We start from the raw sequence: 19,088 nt of genomic DNA, 5'->3' as shown, positions 1-19,088 counted from the left end.
TTGTTCAATTTCTCGTAATGGATTTCATATATGTGTTGCTCACATGGAACAAGGACTTTATGTTTTAAGACCAAATATACAAATTGTTGGAATTTATTTTACCAGGATCTTAGATCTACTCACAAGTATGTTGTTTAAACACCCTAAATATGAACTTTCTAAAACGATAAATTAAACACATATAAAGTTAAGAAAACCTTACATTGATGCAGCAGAATTAATGTCTCCTTCCGCTCAGATCTCTAACCCTTGTATCCTTTCTGTAGCAGAGTATAATCAAGATCTGAGCCCGAATGTCCTTCTTCTTCAAGTTTGATCCTTCACAGTCTTCCAATCTATGATTGAGTTACTGCTTGCTGTGTGTGGGAACTTACTCTTTCACTAGGGTTACGAAATTGATGAAGGGAAAAGAGAGGGATGATTTCGGCCAGGTATAGAAAGTGGGGAAGGCTCAGTTTTTCTGAAGAGAGAAGTTTCTGTCAGAAAACTAATGAAAGCATGTGATTTGACTGAGCCATCACTTTCTATTTATAGGCAACTACTAGGTTTAGGTTAAGAATTATTTCGCATTAAAATAATGAAAATATTAATTTGAAATCCCACAATTAGTGGCCGACCATGGTGTAGTTAATGGGCCCCACTTGATTTTGCAGTTTTAACAAATTTTATCTCTATTTTCTCAAAAATGCCAATTTTCCAATTCTAACCTTTTAAATGCCAAAACTAATTATTTAATAACTAAAATAGATTATTAAATAATATTGTCATTTAATTTAATTATTAATTAGACATATAAAGTCCATTAATAAATAAATAAACCTAGAATCTCTTTTCTTTACAATTTCACCCCTGCTTAGTGAAAATTCATAAAATTAGACATAGTCTAACTTTAGAATTATAATTGATCAATCACGAATCAATTAATGAGTCTTACAAGCAGAATGTTCTCAACTAGAATGGGGACCATGGATCTATATGCTGAGCTTCCGAACCAAATTTACCAAGTAAATTCCTACTTATTAATTCTTCGTTGAATCCACTCTTAGAACTTAGAATTGCACTCTCAGACTTATATAGAGCATATTATATGTTTCACGATATCAATATGCTATCTCATTTAACCATTGTTATAATCTTATTGTGATTTAAAGATCCTCTATATAGATGATCTACATCGAGATGGGATTTCTTTACCGTTCTCACCCCTCAATGTATTTTGCCCCTTAAAACACTTGCTACCTGTAAATGGTGTTTAGTGATCTAATAATTAGTCAGTTAAACAAGAGCTCATCCATTTACATCTATTTGCTAAGCTGGAAGGGAATCATCACTTGACTTCTATACACTAGTAGAAGCTATAGATTCCATATTTATGTTTAGCACTCCCACTCAATCATACTATCATGTTCCCAAAATATACGTATCACCCTGACCTAAAAGTAGGCTTAACTAATAAATCAAAGAACATGAATAGCACTCCTGAGTTGAGCCTAAGCATATCAAGAGTTAGATTCTTTTAATCTTAAGATCAACTACTGATATTGACTTGGAAAGATATATATATATATATAACGGTAAGTTTGTAATATCTTAACTTAGTTACAATATCGGTCCAGTCCAATGTATACTCCATACATTCGAAACTAGTATACTTTACTAATGTCTTGGAAAGAACATAACACTTATTCCAAGTGTAAGTATACATCATCGCTGATTATCACATTAGTGTAAATCCAATAACACTGATGAAACAGGGACCAAGTCTTTTGATTCATATGATCACAATCACATTCCACTGTGTTGACGATACTGTAATTGTGAATAAACATATGATCTGGATTTAACTGATTTTGTGTATAATAGTAATAAACATATTAAACCATTAGCATGTAAAATTCATGCAAACATCAATCACTTCAAATTTCTTATATTGATAACTAATCAGATTGTAAAGAGTTTTATTTAGGGCATAAAACCCAACAAACTCCCACTTGCACTAATATAAAACAAATTGTGCAAATAGGTCAATCTGATGTCTTGATCTTCAGATCAAGTGTAGTGTATTTGAATCCACCCAAACTTCTGGAAACTAGTTCATAAATTCACTTATGAAACATCCTTTACTATATACTTTACTTATCAAGGGATACTGAAATCTTTACTGTTTTAAAAACATCTGAATAAATAGAAGACATATCTCTCACATTTTAAAATATGTAATTAAGATAATACAGTGTAGACTTTTCTTCAGCAATATAACTTTCTTGGATTTTCGAATACACAAAGTTATAGTTCTTCTCTTGTAGAGCATGAATTATTATACAATAATTCCTCCACCCCCAAAGTAAACACCATCTCATGAAATCTCGAAATGAGTTGGTGAGATACCAGGACAACTGATACAGAGTTCCTTAATATCTAACATATAGATCACTTTCATAAATCTTTCTTGAATATCTTCTAATGTTCCCTATTTGATTACATCTCAGATAGCTCCCACTCAATTGCAGGTGTCTGGTTAAATAATACTTTTAACCTCTGATTGTTTAGAGAGTTACCTAGTTGTGACTTTTGTATTAGTCTGAAGCTTTACGTTAAGACTAAGTCATCAACATAGCAGACTAGTATTTGAAGTGAAAAATACATGCCAGAGATAAAGTAATCAAAATTAAGATACCATAAAATTTTATGAGGATTAAGAATTCTAGGTTCAAGTCATTCGAATGGACTGAACTAGAGTTCTTTATCTTATTCTCATAATTATGATAAGCTATTCCTATCCATGTGAATGGTTAGATTTGCTTTTCAGTAGTGTTCTTAAGTATCTATCACAAGTATCAACCTGATGAAGATGGGTATAGAACTTTAAAATTCTCCCACTCAATTAAGGTAGTGTGAAACTTTTCCAAAGAACTTTCATAGGTATCAAACTTTTACTTACAACAGTAAAATCGAAATGGAACATACAATCAAGATCAAGAATTTATATTGATAAGAGCTAACTCATTATATTACTTCCATGTTTAAAGAAAATATGTGTCATATAGGGAATTGTGGAATAGACTCCATCCCTAAGAATATACATATAGGGTACTTGTGGATAACCTCCACCCCTAAGTATATAGAGATTATGATCCACCTTTAAAGGTTGTAAAGATCATGATTCTCTAAGTGTGATAGAGTTTATGTGGAGTTGAATACTATCCAGAGTTCATTAGATATAAAAGATCGTTGAACTGCGTAGTTTTCTTAACTTTTCTCCACCCCTATCAGATCAAAAGATCCTTTTATTAAACAAATTCTTAATAATTGTATTATAATTAACAATTATTAATAAACATAGAAATAGTTTCTAGTGTTTATTTAATATAACTCTATGAAGAGTTGTAAATATAATAGAATTTGCATCAATAATAAAAACACTCACACATACAAACATATAAATATAATGTGGTAATAATTGATGAAGATAAAATAAATGAAGCTCATTCTCATAAATTGCAATGGTGAATTTCGAAAATAAAGAAACTTTATTAATAATAATAATAAAAAATGTATTGCAACAATATGAGAAAAACAGGGATAAATATCCCTAACTAAAATTTGAAATCCAAATTGTCTTTAAACTAAAACAATTAATTCAAAAATAAATTGAAGAGCTTCATCTTCATCTGGACGATTTCACCCTTGGTCCAGCTTTCCGATCCAACTCATCTGAGTTCAAGTAGCTTGGCCTATAAGAAGAAGGAAACAAATAAACAAAGTTAGTCCAGAATCATAAATCCAATTGGATAACAATTCACTAAAACTCTTAAAGTTTATAAATAGAAATACCTTGTTTCTTTGCAAGAAGTTTAGGACACTGGGGTTTCCAATGACCTTTTTCATTGCAGTAGAAACACTTTCCTTTAAGTGTAGCATCACCAGAAGGAGCAGCCTTTTTATTCTTCATGGCTTTTGTTCGCTTCTTGATGTTCTTCCACTTCTTCTTCGATTTGGGCTTCGAAGTAGAGGCAACATTTGCTTCAGGTTTGTTCGTCCCATTACCATTCCCAAGATTGTGAGGTTTACTCCCTTTCTTCTTGGGTCCTCCAATCAAATTTTCATAAGTTTGAAGGTCATTTACTAATTCATGAAAGTAAATTTCCTTCTTATTCATGACATAATTTGATGTGTATGATAGAAATGCTGGAGTCAGGCTATTCAAGATAAGGCTTACTTGGGTAGCACTATCCATTTCAGCACCATGATCCTGGGCTTCTTGGAAATAACTTGACATTAGGAGAACATGGTCACTCACGTTTTTGATGAGGTTCCATCCGTGCATTAATGTACTTCTTAGTCGCGTCAAAGCGTGATTGAAGTGATGCCTTACCGAATAGCTCATTTAACTTCGTCATAACTTCAGCAGCCTTCTCGGTTTTAGAAAACCGAGTTTTGAGGGTGTCAACCATGCTAGAAATCATAAAGTATAGAGCTTTGTCATTTGCTTTCTGCCAACGCTCATACTTTTCTTTCACAGCTTTGGAAGCATTGTCCCCAGGCACTTCAGGTGACGGCTCAGTTAAAATAAACAAGACACTTTCTCCTATGAGAGCAATATTAATGTTCTCATTCCACTTATTAAAGTTAGATCCATTCAGCTTGTTTTCAGTCAACAGTGATAACATGGGATTCATTTTGATAATATAGGATACTACAAAATAATAGAAATCAACAAATAGAAATTAATAATAGTTTAACACAAAATCAATTCAGAAATTATAAGCACATAACAATTAGGAATGATATGAGAAAATACTTAAAAAATTCAATCCTAAATAATTTCCAAGGTTTTCAATAAACTGATATCAGTGTCCCGTTTAGGTGAGAGTCAAAGCTACCATCCATTGAATAGAGTTGTCAGCTCATCTAAAATGTTAAACATTCTAGCAACCTTTTATTCGATCAAGATTGGAATCCAGCGTTGTCCCGTTTAGGCGAGAGTCAAGGCTATTCTATCTTATGAGCTACTACCATTGTTTCGCAATTTGCAAGTCAAATATGGTCGCCACGATTAGGGTGATCTATACCATATAAAACACGTACAAACTACTTATCTTTCGAGATTAAACGGTACGAAATTGCTAATGAACGTTCCTCCATTAGGGAGGATTACTCACTAAAACAAACGCGATGTAAAACCCACAATGGAGATCGAATATCTTAATAATAATAAAGCTCATTCTTGAAAAATGTATTTTCTTTATTATTCTAATAAATAAATTCTCATTAAATTCGAAATTTAGAATTGAAATTCAAAAATAAGAATTTAATATAATATTTATAAAATTATACTTAGATGGTGATTGAAATAAAATTAATTATTTCCATCCTAGCAATAATCTTAAATATAAATATTAAGGAAATTAATTTAAGTTGAATTAAATTAGATTAATTTGCAACTTAAAAATTTCCTCGAGAATATATTTATTGTATTCGAAAAATTAAGTATAATTATACAATTTTCGAAAAAAAATAATAAAAATAGAAAAGAAATACATTATGCAAAAATATCACCTATCTAGATTTTCTTTTGATTAGTTAATTCAATTTCTAATAATATATATAATTTTAAATTCATTTATTTTAAATTAATCAATAGATGAAAAAAATCATTGATTTAAGTTGGTCCAAGAATTAATTAAAATAAATAATTAATTTACAACTCAATCTATTTTTCAAAATAAAAAAATTCGAAAATATTGCATAATTAAAATGCAAATTTCGAAATTGATTAATAAAATAAAGAAAAATATATATTTTTGAAAATTATTTAAATTTAGGTTGAAAAATTAAATTTCAACTTAAAAATAATTTTCTATTTAATTAAGTGTCATGAAAAATAAATATTTAAGTATCATGATGAAAATCAACTTAGATATTTAAATTTTCAAGTTAATTAAATGTATTAAATTCAAGAAATAAATAATTAAGTGTAGAGAAGGCTTAATTACTAATTTCTAGTTTAATACTAGGAAAAATCTACTTAAATAAAATTCTACCAAAATTAATTATTTAAATAATTACTCTCACAATTTATAATATTTTCCTATTTAAATATTAGAAATAATAAGTAGTCTAGAAATAACTATCTAGAAAATATCTTATTTGACTAAGTATCTTTTCAACAAAAATTTGAAAAATATCTAATATAGAAAAAATCTAAAACTTAAATAATTTCAAATTTAGATTTAATTAAATATCAAAAATTAAGTTATAACCACTTAATTTGAAGACATCTTTTTAAGTTAATATTCGAAAAGATATTAACCTAAAAAATACCTAAAATATTCCATTTTAAGTTAATATTCGAAAAGATATTAACTTAAAAAATATCTTAAGAATCTTTAATAACTCATGCCTAAGATTCCTCAACTTAGTTTAAAATTTAAATAAAATATTCAAATTTAAGTTAGATATGAAAAATCAGTTGATATAACTGATTTATAACTTAAATAGGAATATTTAATTAAATAAGCTCCAGAAAGAATCTAGTTAGTTAAAATTATATATTTAATTAAATACAAGAAAAATACAAATAGTTTGTCTAGAAATAATATCTAAACTAAAAGTGTTTTTCTTAAAATTAACTTTAAAATATTAAAATGAAAATAAATTTCATATATTTTAAAAGTTAATTATGTTGCTAATTCAATTTTATTAGGTCAAACTAATATAATTAACCTAGTACAGTTACTTAAATCAGGCAAATGGGCCTTCACAATTGGGGTAGTTCATGTGAGGGGGTGCTGGGTTCAGTATGTCGTACCCACTTCTATGGCTCCCAACTCTCACACAAGGCCCAAAAGAGAGGAATTTAACCTTAAAATAAATAACTGTTATTAATTGAATAGGTCCAATAACTAAATGGACCTTAAATAAAATCTATCATAATGTGACATTTTATTTAGCAACAACCTATATGCATCTATATAATAAAATAAACACATAGGCTCACACAAGTACACACTTAGATGGATCCTATCATGTTGCTAGGTCATACATAGATGAAAGAAGATTGTAAAATTTACCTGTTACAAATTATTAACTTGACCAAGGGAGCCATGAGTTAAAATCAGATCATTGGATCTATCAACAAGTTAACCATGACTATTTGCAATCAAGTAATAATAGGTTTTGAAAACTTACACACAAGCTAAAACAACATACACCTGCAACAAGGTTAGCTGGATAGTTGGAAGTAGGATTTATTTAATTTTTAATAAATAAATTTCGAAAAATAAATAATTAAATAAATAAATAAAAAATAAAATTTAATTTTCGAAAAAAAATTTATTTATTTTTCGAAAAAAAAATATTATTAATTTAAATTTCAAAATTATTAAAATAAAATATTTAAAATTAAACCTACAATTTCGAAAAATTAGGTTTCAACTAACCTAAATATCATTTCAAAATTTGCTAACTACTTTTAAAAATTAAATGTTATTTTATAAATAAAAATTAAATAAAAATTAGAAAATATAAATTAAATATCTTTTTCAGATTTTAAATTTAATTTAAATAAATAAAATAACAAAATTTAAAAGTTAGCAAAATATCTTACATCTATTTAAAATTACATGATTATAGTTATCGTATTTTAAATTTAAATAAGGTCAAAATATTTAAAAAAAATTTAAATTTAAAAAAAATTTAATATCTGACCTTAAATTTAAAAATAAGATAAGATATAATCAAATTTAAAAATAAGATAGATAATTAAGCAAAAAGATAGATATTTACTAATTTCAAATTCAAATTACACTAATATCATGAATTAAATTTTAAAAAAATATTAAATTAATTCATTATGATAGTTAGAGTTGAATTAGGAATAGAAAATCTATAAATACAAAACTACACAAAAAATCGGAAGTTAATTCCATGAAAAGCATGAAAAAACGAAGAAAAACGAAAATTTTGGGAGCTGTACGGACAGTATGCCAAACATACTGTCCGCGCGCGCGTCCCTGGGTGATAGCCGAGAAACCTCGGCGGAACAGGGGAGGTTGCAGCCTCTTGCGTGCACGTAGTGGGGCTTCAGACACGTGATCCGCGCGCGCATGAAGGATTCAGACAGCAAGCTTGTCTGAATCCGCGCGCGCGTGAGTGTGCACAGCCCCCTTTTCTTTTTTCGAATCTTCAAAAAATCATAACTAATTCAAATTAAATCGAAATTGAGTTCTGTAAAAAAGTAACTTGCTTAATTTTTTGCATACTATCCAATAAAAATAATTCCAGAAACAAAATTTCAATTATTTTTCATGAACATTTACAAACATCAATCAATCATCATATCACACTCAATACAACATGAAACCATCCAAATAACAAACAATCGTTTTAAAGTTCAAATTTCATGCAAGTAAATCAATTACCATGGCTCTGAGGCCAGTTGTTGGAATTTATTTTACTAGGATCTTAGATCTACTCACAAGTATGTTGTTTAAACACCCTAAATATGAACTTTCTAAAACGATAAATTAAACACATATAAAGTTAAGAAAACCTTACATTGATGCAGCAGAATTAATGTCTCCTTCCGTTCAGATCTCTAACCCTTGTATCCTTTCTGTAGCAGAGTATAATCAAGATCTGAGCCCGAATGTCCTTCTTCTTCAAGTTTGATCCTTCACAGTCTTCCAATCTATGATTGAGTTACTTCTTACTGTGTGTGGGCACTTACTCTTTCACTAGGGTTACGAAATTGATGAAGGGAAAAGAGAGGGATGATTTCGGCCAGGTATAGAAAGTGGGGAAGGCTCAGTTTTTCTGAAGAGAGAAGTTTCTGTCAGAAAACTAATGAAAGCATGTGATTTGACTGAGCCATCACTTTCTATTTATAGGCAACTACTAGGTTTAGGTTAAGAATTATTTCGCATTAAAATAATGAAAATATTAATTTGAAATCCCACAATAAGTGGCCGGCCATGGTGTAGTTAATGGGCCCCACTTGATTTTGCAGTTTTAACAAATTTTATCTCTATTTTCTCAAAAACGCCATTTTTCCAATTCTAACCTTTTAAATGCCAAAACTAATTATTTAATAACTAAAATAGATTATTAAATAATATTGTCATTTAATTTAATTATTAACTAGACATATAAAGTCTATTAATAAATAAATAAACCTAGAATCTCTTTTCTTTACAATTTCACCCCTGCTTAGTGAAAATTCATAAAATTAGACATAGTCTAACTTTAGAATTATAATTGATCAATCACGAATCAATTAATGAGTCTTACAAGCAGAATGTTCTCAACTAGAATGGGGACCATGGATCTATATGCTGAGCTTCCGAACCAAATTTACCAAGTAAATTCCTACTTATTAATTATTCGTTGAATCCACTCTTAGAACTTAGAATTGCACTCTCAGACTTATATAGAGCATATTATATGTTTCACGATATCAATATGCTATCTCATTTAACCATTGTTATAATCTTATTGTGATTTAAAAATCCTCTATATAGATGATCTACATCGAGATGGGATTTCTTTACCGTTCTCACCCCTCAATGTATTTTGCCCCTTAAAACACTTAGCTACCTGTAAATGGTGTTTAGTGATCTAATAATTAGTCAGTTAAACAAGAGCTCATCCATTTACTTCTATTTGCTAAGCTCGAAGGGAATCTTCACTTAACTTCTATACACTAGTAGAAGCTATAGATTGCATATTTATGTTTAGCACTCCCACTCAATCATACTATCATGTTCCCAAAATATACGTATCACCCTGACCTAAAAGTAGGCTTAACTAATAAATCAAAGAACATGAATAACACTCCTGAGTTGAGCCTAAGCATATCAGGATTTAGATTCTTTTAATCTTAAGATCAACTACTGATATTGACTTGGAAAGATATATATATATATAACGGTAAGTTTGTAATATCTTAACTTAGTTACAATATCGGTCCAGTCCAATGTATACTCCATACATTCGAAACTAGTATACTTTACTAATGTCCTGGAAAGAACATAACACTTACTCCAAGTGTAAGTATACATCATCGCTGATTATCACATTAGTGTAAATCCAATAACACTGATGAAACAGGGACCAAGTCTTTTGATTCATATGATCACAATCACATTCCACTATGTTGAGGATACTGTAATTGTGAATAAACATATGATCTGGATTTAACTGATTCTGTGTATAATAGTAATAAACATATTAAACCATTAGCATGTAAAATTCATGCAAACATCAATCACTTCAAATTTCTTATATTGATAACTAATCAGATTGTAAAGAGTTTTATTTAGGGCACAAAACCCAACACAAATCTCACTAAATACTGAACTTTTCAATGTAGCTAGACCTAGAAGCCTTAAAAGAAAAGAGATTGATAATGATGAACAAACTTATCTATGGCACTTACGTTTAGGTCACATAGGTTTTGATAGACTCAATAGGCTAACCAATGACGGTCCATTGAAAAATGTCATCTTAGGTAAATTACCTATATGCGAGTCTTGCCTAGAAGGAAAAATGACCAAACGTTCTTTCTCTGCAAAGGGAGAGCGTGCCAAACAACCCCTAGGGTTAGTGCATTCAGATGTTTGCGGACCCCTGAATGTAAAAGCCCGAGGTGGTTATGAGTATTTCGTCACTTTCATTGACGATTTCTCTAGATACAGTTTTCTTTGCCTAATGCAAAAGAAATCTGAAACGTTTGAAAAGTTTCAGGAATTTCATGCTTTGGCTCAAAACCAATTAGGTAAAACATTAAAGATCTTGCAAACTGATAGGGGTGGAGAATATATGGATATGCAGTTCAAAGATCATTTAATTGAACTTGGAATTGAATCCCAATATACTGCCCCAAGCACTCCACAACAAAATGGAGTTGCAGAAAGAAGAAATCGCACTCTTTTGGAAATGGTTAGGTCTATGCTGAGTTATTCAACTCTGTCTACGTCCTTCTGGGGATATGCTATACAGATGGCAAACGACATTTTAAATGTTGTTCCATCTACAGCAGTTCCTAAGACACCCGTCGAACTATGGAATGGTCGTACACCTAGTTTACGCCATTATAGAATTTGGGGGTGCCCTGCTCATGTCTTGAGAAAGAAAGAAGGCAAACTAGAATCACGAATTGAAGTTTGCATGTTTGTTTGAAATTCTAAAGAGACTAGGGGTGGACTATTTTATAGTTACAAGGATAACAAAGTGTTTGTTTCTACAAATGTTACTTTTCTTGAAGAAAACTATATTAAAGACAACAAACCGAAAAGTAAAGTTGTATTAGAGGAAATGCTTTCAGATATAACTCCTTCCAATGTTCCATCCTCTTCCACTCAAGAAGAGGATAATCCCACTCCCTCAGTCGAAACAATTGAGAGAACTACCACTAAAGTTCCTGTTCAGAAGATCACCGCTCCTCGTCGTAGTGGGAGGGTTTCTACAAAACCGTCTCGTTATGGCTTGGATGGTGAAATCAATATGGTCGTTGGTGACGGTATTGAAGACGACCCATTAACCTATAAACAGGCAATGGCAAGTCCAGAACGGAAACGATGGTCAGCCGGCATGGATTCAGAAATGGATTCCATGAAAAAGAACAAAGTCTGGGAGTATGTAGACGCACCCGATGACTATCGTCCAATCGGATGTAAGTGGGTCTACAAGAAGAAAAGAGGTGCTGGAGGCGAAGTCAAAACTTTTAAAGCTAAACTGGTCGCCAAGGGTTATACCCAAAGAGAAGGTGTGGACTATGAGGAAACTTTTAGTCCAGTCGCCATGCTCAAATCCATCCGAATTCTTCTCTCCATCGCAGCCGCTTTCGACTATGAAATTTGGCAAATGGATGTCAAGACAGCCTTCCTTAATGGAGTTCTTGAAGAAACCATCTATATGGAGCAACCAGAAGGCTATGTTCTTCCAGGGCAGGAAAAGAAAGTTTGCAAGTAAAATAGGTCTATTTATGGACTTAAGCAAGCTTCTCGCTCATGGAACAAAAGGTTTGATGAAATCATCAAGACCTACGGCTTTCTTCAGAATGAAGATGAACCTTGTGTTTACCAACTCAAGGAAGACCAAGTAGTAGTATTCCTGGTCCTTTATGTTGACGACAGTTTGATCATTGGCAACAATGTTAAGAAAATGACTAACATCAAGGAATGGCTAGACACTCAATTCGAAATGAAAGATTTGGGTGAGGCTGCCTATGTTCTCGGTATTCAAATTATCAGAAACCGGAAGAACAGATCCCTTATTCTCTCTCAAACCACTTACATTGATAAAGTGTTAGAAAGATTCTCCATGACAAACACCAAAGGGGCGACTATGCCTTCTAGATATGGTATTCGTCTATCTAAGGAATAGTGTTCTACTGATCCTCAAAAGATAGAGGACATGGGAAAAATTCCTTATGCTTCTGCAGTTGGAAGTCTAATGTATGCAATGTTATGCACTAGACCTGACATCTATTATGCAGTAGGAATCGTGAGCAGGTATCAGACAAATCCAGGTCAGGAACATTGGAATGCTGTTAAGTATATTCTGAAATACTTGAAGAGTACAAGACATTATGTGTTAGTCTACAAGGGTTGTGCTTTAAATCCCATAGGCTATACCGACTGAGGTTTCCAGGCATGTCTTGATGATAGGAAATCTACATCTGGGATGGTGGTACGGGGATGGTGTTTACTCTTGGGGGTGGAGCAGTGGTTAGGAGAAGTGCTAAACAAACTGCAATTTTAGACTCTACCATGGAAGCAGAATACATAGCTGCTGCAGAGGTTGCCAAAGAACTTGTCTGGCTGAGAAAGTTCTTCACAGGTCTCGGTGTCGTGCCTGGAATGGAAAAACCTCTAGTTTTGCTTTGTGATAACACTGGAGCCATAGCCAACAGTAAGGAGCCTCGAAGCCACAAGAGAAGCAAGCATATAGAAAGGAAATATCACATCATCAGAGAATATGTGGCAAGAGGGGATGTACTGGTAGAAAAAGTGGACACAGAGGACAACTTAGCTGATCCATTCACCAAAGTCTTGGCAGGAACTACATTCGAAAAGCACCGTCAGAATTTAGGACTAATTGAGATGTACTGATTAGTTTTATATTAGTGCAAGTGGGAGTTTGTTGGGTTTCATGCCCTAAATAAAACTCCAATTCAATGTAATCAGTATTATTCAATATCAATAAAGAAACAGAAGTATTTTTCATTCATTTGTGTATTTTTTGGTTCACATTGTCAATTACTTGTCTATTTGATTTATAAATTCATCCAAACCCTTTTCACATTTATGTTCTTGTTTATTGTGTCGTCAGCACAGTGGAAAGTAATCAAGACTATGTGATTAAAGATTCCTAGATTTATCAAAACATTGGGTTTTACTGATATGACAATCTACAACAGAGTTTACTTGCATCTTGGATAAATGCTATGTTCTTTCTAGAGCATTGGTTAAAGTAAAGCTTGGGTTGGATGTATGGAGTATGCATCGGAAGGGACCGATATTGAACTTTGATTTAGATTTATTAAACTTACCGTAATATCTATTCAATTCAATATCACCTAGTTGATCCTAGATCAAATGATCTTAATCTTGATATGATTAGGTTCAATCTCAAAAGTGTTATTCGTGTTCTTTGATTTGTTAGTTAAGCCTACTTTTGGGTCAGGGTGATACGTACATTTTGGGAACACGGTAGTGCAATTGAGTGGGAGCGCTAAACATAAATATAGAATCTATGGCTCCTATCTGGAAAATAGAAAGTAAATGATGATTTCCTTTGAGCTTGACTAAACAGAGATAAATGGTTGAGTACTCATTTCACTTCGCTGAAATATTATTTATACGGGGCTAGATGTTTTAAGGATAAAATACATTGTAGGGTGTTACGGTAATTCAATCCCTATACAGTGTAGATCATCTATATAGAGGATCATTGATCAAATTAGGATTATAACAATGGATAATTAATAGCGTGTCTATATGGTGGAACATATAGAGCGTTCTATATAGCTGAGAGTGCAATTCTAAGTTCTATGAGTGGATTCAACGAAGAATTAATAAGTCAGTGAATTTACTTGGTAAATTCTTGATCTGCTTATTGGAAGCTCGGATATATAGGCCCATGGTCCCCACACTAGTTGAGACAATACTACTTGTAAGACTCATTTAATTGGTTTTGATTAATCAATTATAATTCTCAAATTAGACTATGTCTAGTTTGTGAATTTATCACTAAGCAAGGGCAAAACTGTAAAGAAAGAGTTTCTAGGGTATATTTGTTAATTAAGAGACTTTGATTAGTCAAATTAATAAATATAATAAATGAAAATATTATTTAATAATTAATTTTAGTTATTAAATAGTTGAAATTGGCATTTAAATGGTTGAATTTGAAAATTGGCGTTTTTGAGAAAATGAGATGTAGAAATTATAAAACAGCAAATTGCAAAAGTGGGGCCCATATCCACAAGCCTTGGCCGGCCACTTATGTAGGGTTTATCATTTAATATTTTCATTATTTTAATGCCAAATAATTCAAACCTAACCTTAGGTGGCATACTATAAATAGGTAGTGATGGCTTCAAAAAAAGATGATGCATCTTATTCCTTTCAGAGAAAAACCTGACCCTTCTATCTAACCTAGCCGCCACCTCTCTTTCCTTCTTCTTCATTATTATTTCGAACCCCTTAGTGATAGAGTAGTGCCCACACACATCAAGTGGTACCTCAATCATAGTGTGGAAGATCGTGAAGAATCTAGATTCTACAGAAGGACATTCGGACTCGGATTTTGGTGATACTCAGCAACAGAAAGGATACAAGGGTTAGAGATCTGAGTGGAAGGAGACATATTATTTTGCTGCACCCAATGTAAGGTTTCTCATACTTTATATGTGTTTATTTATAATCGTTTTAGAAGTTCATATTTAGGATGTTAAACAACATACTTGTGAGTAGATTTAAGATCCTGGTAAAATAATTTCAACAGATCTACCATATTGTATATGTTTTAGAACAAAAATATAAGTTTTATTTTAGTGTATTTGAACTATGAGATTTGGTAGGAGACCATAGGTTGTCCTTTGTATCTGTTAAGTAGTGTTTTGGGATAAACACTTATTGGTTTATTATTGTTATGACATAGGACTGACCCCACGATGATCGATCGTTCTCCAATCAGGTCAGGCAACATACCTGAACCGAGACTTGAGGTAAGAAAAGTATATTGTACTGCATAGTACGTGTTGGGTTTTGTGCCCTAAATAAAACCCATTTCAATATAATCAGATTTACTTATTAATAAAGATCAGAAATAACATTTTATGTTGCATGGTTCACATGACTTATTTCATGATTATATGTATATAATGTATGAATTCTTTTTAAGTCCAAAACATATGAATTTGTTAAAGATTATAGTGTTGTCAGCACAGTGGAATATAATCTTAATTATATGTTCGAAAGTTTATTCCCTGATTTGTCAGAACACTGGATTTAGACTGACATGGTATAATCAGCGATAGGTATTCTTACACCTTGGAAAAGTGTTATGTCCTTTCCAGGACATTGGCAAAGTTTACCAGTATCGGATGTATGGAGTATACATCGGAAGGGACCGATATTGAACTTTGATTAGATATATTAAAACTTACCGTAATATCTATTCAATTCAATATCACCTGGTGATCCTAGATCAAATGACCTTAATCCTGATATGGTTAGGTTCGATCTTAAGAGTACTATACATGTTCTTTGATTTGTTAGTTAAGCCTGCTTTTGGGTCAGGGTGATACGTACATTTTGGGAACATGATAGTATAATTGAGTGGGAGCGCTATCATAAATATGGAATCTATAACTTCTATAGGAATTTAGAAGTGAAACGATGATATCCTTCGAGCTTGGCTAAACAGAGATAAATGGTGGAGATCTCATTTCACTTTGCTGAAATATCATTTATACGGAGCTAAGTGTTTTAAGGATAAAATACATTGAAGGTGTAACGGTAACTTAGTGCCTTTTCAATGTAGATCATCTATTAGAGGGTCATTGATCACATTAGGATTATAACAATGGATAACTAATGACGTGTCTATATCATGGAACATATAAAGTGTTCTATATGACTGAGAGTTCAATTCCAAGTTCTAAGAGTGGATTCAATAAGGAATTAATAAGTTAGGCTTACTTGGTAAATTCGGTTCGACTTATTGGAAGCTCGGTTATATAGACCCATGGTCCCCATACTAGTTGAGATCATACTGCTTGTAAGACTCAGTTAATTGATTTTAATTAATCAATTATAATTCTTAAAGTTAGACTAAGTCTACTTTATGAATTTTCACTAAGCAAGGGTAAAACAGTAAATAGAGAGTTTAAAGTGTATATTTATTAATTGGGAAACTTTGATTTGTTTTTATTAATAAATAAAATAAATGACAATATATTATTTAATAATTAATTATAGTTATTAAATAATTAGATTTGACATTTATATGGTTGAATGAGAAAATTGGCAATTTTGGAGAATGGGAAACTAGGAATGATAAAATAGGAAAGTTGCAAAAGTGAGAGGCTTGTTTCCAATTTTCTATGGCCGGCCACTTTGCTTCCCTTTTATCATTTTATTTTTCGTTTTAAATGCCAAGTAATTCAACCTTAACCCTATGTGGTATTCTATAAATAGAAGGTAAAGGCTTCAGGTTTCAGACACACTTTACTGATTATTTTCTCAAACACTCTGAAGCCGCCACTCTCTCTCTCTTTCTTCTCTGTTTTTCGAAATTCCTTTGAGTGATGAGTAGTGCCCACACACATCAAGTGGTACCTCAATCATAGTATGTAAGACTATAGAAAATCAGCACCAACAAGAAGGAGAGAAAGAGATCCAGATTCAGATCTTGATTATGCTCTGCTACAGAAAGGAATCAAGGGCTAGAGATCTTAATGGAAGGAGTCATAATATTCCGCTGCACCCAATGTAAGGTTTTCTTAAACTCTTATGTGTTTATTTTCATTGTTTTAGAATTCATATTAGGATGTTAATAAAACATACTTGGTAGTAAATCTAGATCCTAGTAAAAGATTTCCAACAGTACGTTGTATTGCAATACAATTGATATTGTTATGAATTGAGTAATATTGAGATCAAAATATGATTAATATTGTTATTGTTGACTTCGCTTTTAGCCAACGACAATGAGTCTATTTTATAAGCGATAAATGATTTATAATAACAAATATATGATAAAACAATCAAAAGACACAGGAATTTTATAGAGGTTCAGCCCCGAGCAGTTCGGTAATAACCTAATCCTCATTACTTGTATTGACTTAAGATCAAGGTGAAAGATTCCTTTCTTATAGCTCTTACAACAATATCTCTGAATATATAATTCTTAGATATATTTAAGGTATAGTCTTAGCTCAACTGCTTTTCGACCGATCTTTTGCCCAATGAATATACATCACTATTTATAGGGCTAGTAAGCTTGGGGAGGAAGAGTTTCCCCTCTCGTTACAATGTGTATAAACAGAAAGATCGTGGGATCAATGCTGAATGTAAGGATCGTGGGATTGAGGCTGAATACACTGATAACGGGATCGTGTGTATGCCATATCCACGTAAATTGATCCCTGAGTTATAGGGATTGTGTTGATGACTCATGATGTGAAAGTTGAATTCGCTAAGTGTTGGTTGCTCTGCGCGAATTACTGAATACCTTACTTTGAGCATGCCAGCGAGGCATCCTGCTCGGACTATGCTTCCCGAGTAGATGTTCCAAGTGGATTCCACGTGTCACCATTCATGTGATGCCACGTTAGAGTGCAAAAATTGGGATAACATTTGCCCCCCAAGTCTGTACGGGACTTCCAAAGTTGCGTGTAGACTTTATCCGAGCTGCTTCTGCTTTTAGATGGGGACACGTGTCGAGCGCGACCGTCTGAGACTCGATATGAGGCTGACTGGGCGTCCCTTCAGTTTTCGGATAATAAATGCTCTAACACTTAATATTTTGAAATCTGACATTCTCTCTCCACGGCTGACGGCTGCACTTGATTATTTTTGATTTCCCATATTCATTTTTAAGGAGGGAAGCTTAGGCGTCTGAGGTTCCTCTGAGACGGTTACCTCTTTTCGTGACTTGCCTATAAATACCACACATCATTGGTACATAAACTCATTTTCATCACCTTTCTTTGCTAAGTAAGCTTTGGAGCGAAAAGAGAGATTCTTGACTTCAAAGTTGTCAAAGTGCTCTCATACAAACTGCTTGTTGGATTGACGTTGCTTGCACCCAGACATCTGATCTTCGAGTAAGTCTCTGGTTTCCTTTATGCTTATCTTTGCATGTTTATATGTTAACTGCATCCTCTAATTTGCTGTAGAAAAATGTTTAGGAAACCCTAGGCCCAGAAACCTCTGCGATTCTTCTTTATCATGTCTTCATGCGTTTTTACAGTCATAACATTTGTTTCTGAACTGCGTAACGTCTGTCTTTCATCTTGCTTATTCTAAGCTTCATGAACTTTTTTTCCCCAACTCGAGAAAATTGTGACTTCTTGAGTTCTGAATTTTCTTCAAACATAATTGCTCTTTAATCTGTTGAGTACTCCTGGTCGGCATATTTGCTTGTTTATCGCTCGATATTCCGGCAGAACACTCATCTTGTGCGTTGTCTTTTGTAGATGAACTCAGATGAGTCTTGGGAAAACGAACATCGAATCGACCAAGACCTGCTTCAACTTCTGCACGAGGATCATCCTCATCTTTGTTCTAGTTCACCTTCCTCTAGCGAAGGACATTCTTCAAACCCTATACCCAACCATAGAATGATGGCTTGTACAAAGAAAACTATGCATTTGGCTAACGCGTCTGACCCTCAAGTGGCTCAGCACGCCACTTTCCCCAGCGCCGAACAAGATCCAGCCGTCTAGATGGAGGAGGATCATGAAGGGGACGCTGAGGTCTAGGAGATTGAGGGGTAGGACGATGTACGTCCTAGCAGTTCCTCCGAGGAGGAGGATGAGGCAAAGGTTGCACCCCCAAACTATGACGAGTACA

Source organism: Cannabis sativa, chromosome 2, assembly GCF_029168945.1.
Source record: "Cannabis sativa cultivar Pink pepper isolate KNU-18-1 chromosome 2, ASM2916894v1, whole genome shotgun sequence".
NCBI lineage: Eukaryota > Viridiplantae > Streptophyta > Magnoliopsida > Rosales > Cannabaceae > Cannabis > Cannabis sativa.
This window is presented reverse-complemented; position numbering follows the sequence as displayed.